This window comes from Salvelinus sp. IW2-2015, linkage group LG14, assembly GCF_002910315.2.
Source record: "Salvelinus sp. IW2-2015 linkage group LG14, ASM291031v2, whole genome shotgun sequence".
NCBI classification, from domain to species: domain Eukaryota; kingdom Metazoa; phylum Chordata; class Actinopteri; order Salmoniformes; family Salmonidae; genus Salvelinus; species Salvelinus sp. IW2-2015.
In genome coordinates, this window is record NC_036854.1 from 1,557,228 (window position 1) to 1,565,115 (window position 7,888).

The window sequence follows — 7,888 nt, forward strand, 5'->3', positions numbered from 1 at the left end:
TAGAAATACATATTGTGTCTTCCCTGTAAAACATTTTAAAAATCAGAAATGATGGCTGGATTCACAAGATGTGTATCTTTCATCTGGTGTCTTGGACTTGTGATTTCATGATATTTAGATGCTAGTATTTACTTGTGGCGCTATGCTAGGCTATGCTAGTCAGCTTTTTTACTGATGAGGGTGCTCCCGGATCCGGGATGAGTACTAAGTAGAAGTTAACACAGTGTCCAACGAAGGGCCAGAAGTATACAGAATGGTGTCGTCTGCGTAGAGGTGGATCAGAGAATCACTAGCAGCAAGAGCGACATCATTGATGTATACAGAGAGGAGAGTCGGCCCGAGAATTGAACACTGTGGCACCCCCATAGAGACTGCCAGAGGTCCGGACAACAGGCCCTCTGATTTGACACACTGAACTCTATCAGAGAAGTAGTTGGTAAACCAGGCGAGGCAATCATTTGAGAAACCAAGGCTGTTGAGTCTGCCAATAAGAATGTGGTGATTGACACAGTCGAAAGCCTTGGCCAGGTCGATGAATGCGGCTGCACAGTAATGTCTCTTATCGATGGTGGTTATGATATCATTTAGGACCTTGAGTGTGGCTGAGGTGCACCCATGACCAGCTCTGAAACCAGATTGCATAGCGGAGAAGGTACGTTGGGATTCGAAATGGTCGGTAATCTGTTTGTTAACATAGCTTTCGAAGACCTTAGATTGGCAGGGTAGGATAGATATGTGTCTGTAGCAGTTTGGGTCTAGAGTGTCTCCCCCTTTGAAGAGGGGGATGAACGCGGCAGCTTTCCAATCTTTGGGAATCTCAGACAATACGAAAGAAAGGTTGAACAGGCTAGTGATAGGGGTTGCAACAATTTTAGATAATTTTAGAAAGAAAGGGTCCAGATTGTCTAGCACGGCTGATTTGTAGGTGTACAGATTTTGCAGCTCTTTCAGAACATCAGCTATCTGGATTTGGGTGAAGGAGAAATCGGGGAGGCTTGGGCGAGTTGCTGTGGGGAGTGCAGGGCAGTTGACCGGGGTAGGGGTAGCCAGGTGGAAAGCATGGCCAGCCGTAAAATTATATCGGATTTATCGATGGGGACAGTGTTTCATGACCTCAGTGCAGTGGGAGCTGGGAGGAGGTGCTCTTATTCTCCATGGACTTTACAGTATCCCAGAACTTTTTTGAGTTCATGCTACAGGATGCAAATTTCTGCTTGAAAAAGCTAGCCTTAGCTTTCCTAACTGCCTGTGTATATTGGTTCCTAACTTCCCTGAAAAATTGCATATCACGGGGCTATTCGATGCTAATGCAGAATGCCACAGGATGTTTTTGTGTCAGATCTGGAGAGAACCAAGGGCTATATCTGTTCCTGGTTGAAAAAAAATTGAAAGGGGCATGCTTATTTAAGATCGTGAGGAAGGCACTTTGAAAGAATGACCAAGCATCCTCTACTGACGGGATGAGGTCAATATCCTTCCAGGATACCTGGGCCAGGTCAATTAGAAAGGCCTGCTCGCTGAAGTGTTTTAGGGAGCGTTTGACAGTGATGAGGGGTGGTCGTTTGACCCCGGACCCATTACGGATGCAGGCAATGAGGCACTGATCGCTGAGATTTTGGTTGAAAACAGCAGAGGTGTATTTGGAGTGCAAGTTGGTTAGGATGATATCTTTGAGGGTGCCCGTGTTTATAGATTTGGGGTTGTACCTGGTAGGTTCATTGATAATTTGTGTGAGATTGAGGGCATGAAGCTTAGAATGTAGGATGGCCGGGGTGTTAAGCATGTACCAGTTTAGGTCACCTAGCAGCACAAGCTCTGAAGATAGATGGGGGCAATCAATTCACTATATGGTGTCCAGGGCACAGCTGGGGGCAGAGGGTGGCAAGCGGCAACGGTGAGAGACTTGTTTCTGGAAAGGTGGATTTTTAAAAGTAGAAGCTCGAATTGTTTGGTTACAGACCTGGTTAGTTAGACAGAACTCTGCAGGCTACCTCTGCAGTAGATTGCAACTCCGCCCCCTTTGGCAGTTCTATCTTGTCGGAAAATGTTACAATTAGGGATGGAAATGTCAGGGTTTTTGGTAGTCTTCCTGAGCCAGGATTCAGACACGGCTAGGACATTCGGGTTGGCAGAGTGTGCTAGGGCAGTGAATAAAACAAACTTAGGGAGGAGGTTTCTAATGTTAACATGCATGAAACCAAGGCTTTTACGGTTACAGAAGTCAACAAATGACAGCACCTGGGGAATGGGAGTGGAGCTAGGCACTGCAGGGCCTGGGTTAACCTCCACATCACCAGAGGAACAGAGGAGGAGTAGGATAAGGGTACGGCTAAAGGCTAATAGAACTGGACGCCTAGTACGTTCAGAACAGAGAGTAAATGGAACAGATTTCTGGGCGTGGTAGAAATGATTCAAGGCATAATGTACAGACAAAGGTATGGTAGGATGTGAATACAGTGGGGGTAAAACCTGTGCATAGAGTGACGATGAATGAGATATTGCATCTAGGAATATCATTTAAACCAGGTGATGTCTTCGAATGTGTTTTAAAGTGTTCACTAGGGCGTATTGTGGAATTAAAGTGTTCACTTGCGTATTGAGCAGGGCTAGAGGCTCCACAGTGAAATAAGGCAATAAATACTAACCAAAACAGCAATGGACAAGGAATATTGACATTATGGAGAGACATGCGTAGCCGAGTAATCATGGGAGTCCAGTGAGTGGCTTCAGGCAGCTAGAGGGCCGGGGCTAGCAGCTAGCAGAAGGGCCTTAGAAGGAGGTCGCGATGGAAGAAAGTCTGTTGTGGCCTCCTCATGCTGAATATGTCGGCAGACGGATCAGCAGGGCTCAGTGTGGTAAAACAGGCCAATTGGCAAAATAGGTATAGTGGCCGAAGAATTTGTCCGATGGGCCTCTTAAGCTAACAGTCCGGTGTGATCTAGACAGCTAACGTTAGCGGGCCATGGCTAGTAGTGCTGCGGAGCCAGTTTTAGTACCCCCTCGAGCAGATTTCCTTCTACTGCCGGTACGGGGCACGGAACCCCGCTGGTCCGTCACAACTGGACTACCGACGAAATCTGCTCGAGGAGTTTTAGTACCCCCTCGAGCAAATTTCGTCAGTAGTCCAGTTGTGACGGATCAGCGGGGTTCCGTGCCCCATACCGGCAGTAGATGGACTGTACATTTGTTCTGCTATTTTAAAGTAATCACCGGACAGGCTGAGAGCAGATGCCAGAAGAATCTCAGACATGCACTGGGTGTGGGAAGATTTCCAGTCTGCACATTCTCCAATTTTCTAACCATTAGCAAAAAACAGGCACATTGTCCAACCATCTAATGAACAGAGACTCTATGCAGTATTCACTGTGACATTAGAAACCTCGGCTCGGCCACTCCTCCACCACAGCTTTACACAGTACTGTCCCTCGTTTCAGTTTTTGTTCCCCTCTTGTTGACTCTGCCTTGCCATGGTGGAGGGGTTTTGTTGCTTCAGCGGGAACAACAACTATGTATGTATGTATGTATGTATGTATGTATGTATGTATGTTCAGTTGAAGTCGGAAGTTTACATACACCTTCCCCACCTTCCCCCTTTTTCCTCCAAATGTAACGATGGTCCTTATGGCCAAACAGTTCTATTTTTGTATCATCAGACCAGAGGACATTTCTCCAAAGAGTACGCTATTTGTCCCCATGTGCAGTTGCAAACCGTAGCCTGGCTTTTTTATGGCTGTTTTGGAGCCATGACTTCTTCCTTGCTAAGCCGCCTTTTCAGGTTCTGTCGATATAGGACTCGTTTTACTGTGGATATAGATACTTGTGTACCTGTTTTCTCCAGCATCTTCACAAGGTCCTTTGCTGTTGTTCTGGGATTGATTTGCACTTTTCGCACCAAAGTACGGGTCCCGCCAAAGCGACAGCTACACCTCACAAAATGGCGATATATGCGTTTTCAACATTTCACTTCCCAACACAGCACCACTACCCCAATAACACCGCTTACCCCGATTTTCAAACCTCAACTATACTCCCGACAAATAGTTCTTTCTTACTATGAGCTGTTTCTTCCCCACATCAGACATCTTCTAGGCGTTTGCAATGTGACAATCACTTCTCTCACCCCGGGCACCTTAACCTAATCGCTCTTTCACGTCAGGTGAAAACCATTTATTCCATTGGTTTCTTTAAAATGGGGCGTATCTTTTTCTTGGGGCTAGAATTGAAATTGGCTCTCTGAAAAACCACCAGGAGGAATGTGTTCCTTTCGGGGAAGGGCATAAACATTTTACTGTACCCCGTTGAAATAACAATGGCCACTAACGCGGCGTTCGGTATGTACACCAAGATGAAAGTGGGTACAACCAGGGCGGGGGATTTCTTTGGGGCGGAATCATACTAGGAAGGATATTAACTTTTGTGACGTCACATTTAATCGGGACATAATAAATTTAAACATATCCATGTATGTGTAATACATTGAGGTACTATGGAGAGGTCAATCCTGATGGAGATCATTCAAAGGTTAGGTGATTAATGTATCTCTATTTTTGCTTTTTTGGGACTCCTCCTCTTTGGGTGGGGAAAAATGGGCTTGTGTTTATTTCTGTGAATGGTTTGCCTCGGCTAGACTCAAAATTCTAACGTCAATGATATGTTTATGCTAAACTGGATATAATAATTGCTATAATACACGGTTCTAAATTAACCTACCTTATGATTGTTTGTTAACACCGTCTTGTTTGGGTCTATAACGTGAAAAGCCTTTTCTGCAATCGGTGTTTACATAAAAACACTGGGTGTTGGGGAAAAATTACCCCAACAAAAGGTGGATTTAAAAGAATGTTTGTAAACTTTTACTTTGTATGTCTGAGGAATTTTAATTATGAATTTTCTGTTGTTTTGAATTTGGCTCGAATTAAATCCAGGACATTTCCGGCCATCTAATATGCTGTATAGTAGAATGGTTTGTACTGTATAGAACTGCTAAATCTAATCGACTTGGCAAATAGATATGACGCCAACCTTCTCGTGCACGTCTCGGCCAATCAATCCAAAGCTAGGCTTCCTCTATTAGAACAGGACTATGTTTCGCTGCTCTCTACAAAGAGCATAGGGCGAGATACGTGCTAGGAGCTTTTAATTTTACGGGTTCGGGTATAAAAGAATTAAGGCGATAATTATTTATCTGTATGCCTTTGGTCATTCTCCGGTGTTTAGTACAGGCCCTGAAAGGTCAATGCAAGAACCTTTAAATCACCTGTCAATAAGGGGCGCTGTCGACTCCATTCAAAATTTCACCACTACTTAGCTGAATCTAGAGGAGCGGCGTTAGGCAAGTGTTTGTATCCTCATAGGGACCATTAAACTGACCTGCGGACAGAGGCCTAAGATTTCTGAAATCTATAACATATTTTTCTTTTGACGGGCTCCCAACGTTTCCTGGAGGCAAAAGTTCTGTAGAATCGCAGATCTTCTGCTTCCAATCAGCAGACATTATCTCACAATTCACTGCCATCAAGTACTATCCCACGGTTAATAGAAAACTAGAGCGTGTTTCTATCCCCATCTCTTCGTACCCTTATGCATATTTTTGGTTCTCATTGGGTAGGGCCAACCCTCCTCTAAATTTCTATAACCGTTGGAAGGTATGTCTCTGAAGTGCGAACACGAATCCAATTCTACAGAGCTCTTTCTGACAGAGGGAGGAATGTTCAGAAACATCTTGGCCGTCTTCGGTCAAGTTCAGTTTTAATGTCCCTATGAGGATACAACACTGCCTACGCCTTCCTCTAAGATGTCAGTAATGGTGACAATTTAATGGGATGTCGATTGCGCAATCAGGGCCGTATAAAACACCAAAGACCGGAAGAGCGTTCTTTCGGGACCCTGCGCTCGACGCACGATGGACGTCGGACTGGCTCTTTCCAACCTTGGTTTAGCCAGTATATATGCCGGTCATCGTTTTTACCCGTTTATAGGTGTTAAAACAATCATAAGGTTAGTTAATTTGAAACGTTATATAGCAATTTTATAACTCGTAGTGCGATTTTGAGGATTTATTTGTGCGTCCTGCCAGAGCTGGCCACTTTTCCTGGTACATACCGAACGTAGTGGCCATTTCAACGGGACCAAGAGGACATCTTTCGACAAAAGACGATCTAGACCGAGAAAGGATACATGCCCAGATTCTGATGAAGAAAGCTAAGAAAAACTATTTATATGATAAATACTGTCTGTTGAAAAATGTTAAACGCATATACTCGCCATTTGTTATGTTAGCTTCGCTTTGGCGGACCGCGGTATTGCCAGTAAGGATATCATTTTAGAAATGTATCAGCGATTGCATTAAGAATAAATTTGTCTTTCGATTCTGTCAACCCATGTATTTTTTGTCAGTTTATGATTAGTTACGATTAGACTAGATCACTCTCAAAGATGCGCCCGACATTTCAGAGCCAGTTTGCTACATGTCTCATTGTATAACCACGTTTTTTGTGGCTAAATATGCACATTTTCGAACAAACTCTATATGTAGTGTAAAATGATTGTTACAGGGAGTGTCATGCGAAGAAATTCTGAGAAGGTTAGTGAAAAAATGTAATATATTTGTGGTGATATAACTATGCGCTCCGTTGCCTAATTCATGCTGGGGGTACGTTTGGCACATGTGGTATGTAAGATATAACGATTTATTGTGTTTTCGCCGTAAAACGCTTAGAAATTGAAATATTTTCTGAATTCAAAAGATCCTGGTGTCTTTCCATTGCTATGCCTGTTATTTTTAATGAAATGTTTTATGATGAGTTAAATTGGTTATACACGTTTGCTCTCTTGTATAATTTAGTCCGCGTTGGAGATTTGTGATTGGTGGCGCAATGCGCAAACTATGATTTATACTGAAATATGCCACATTTTTTCTAACAAACCTATGCTATACAATAAAGTATGTTCTAACTGTCATCTGATGCGGTTTTTTCTTGGTTAGTGGCTATTATCTTCTTTATTTGGTCGAAAATTGGGTGATAGAGTGACGGAGTGGAAAAATAGTGGGAGAAAAAAATGTGTCTTTTGCTGAACGTGGGTAGCTAATAGATTTTAATATTGTGTTTCTGTAAAACATTTTAAAAATCAGAATGTGTGCTAGATTTCACAAGAAGTGACTTTTCATCTGGTGTCTGGACTTGTGATTAATGATATTTAGATGCACAATTTACTTGTGATCGCTATGCTAGCTTGCTAGTCCGTGGGGGGGGGGGGGGGGGTGCTCGGTCGGGTTTTGAGGCAGTAAGAAGTTAAATCGATGGATGCTACTATCATTGCGCACTTAGGTGTATTACGGGTGCTAGCTACAGAATAACCACATGCTCTCGTGTTTGTTATCAAGCATTTCTGAATAGCTATTCTTATTTATCAATCACGCATGCATATTAGAATTATACTTCCTAAACCAGGGTTCAAGCATGGATTACATCTGCGGCACTGCGATTTCCCACGAGTTGGTAATGCTTGCTTTTCCTGTTACTCCTTGCCTATGAATAGCGGCAATTAAACTGAGACTTGTCCCCTTGCCATTCTTTAAATATTATATTGGAGGATTTTATTTTTATTTGCTGTAACTGTTTCGGGTTATGCAAGTTCTTCGTTGCTGTTAGGGAATAACCTATGTGTAAGTGGTAAATCTGTTACTGTATTTTGTGTTATCTATGATTGTCTTGTGTTCTGTGTCGTTTTTTAATCATTGACCTAGACTGTATGGTGTAACATGTTAACGCAGGGCCCAGCTGTAACAGAGAACCTTTGGTCTCAGTTCTGTGTACCTTGGTTGAAAATTAAGGTATAATAATAATGCCGCTCAGGAAGGAGATGCGTTCTGTCTCTAGACATGAAT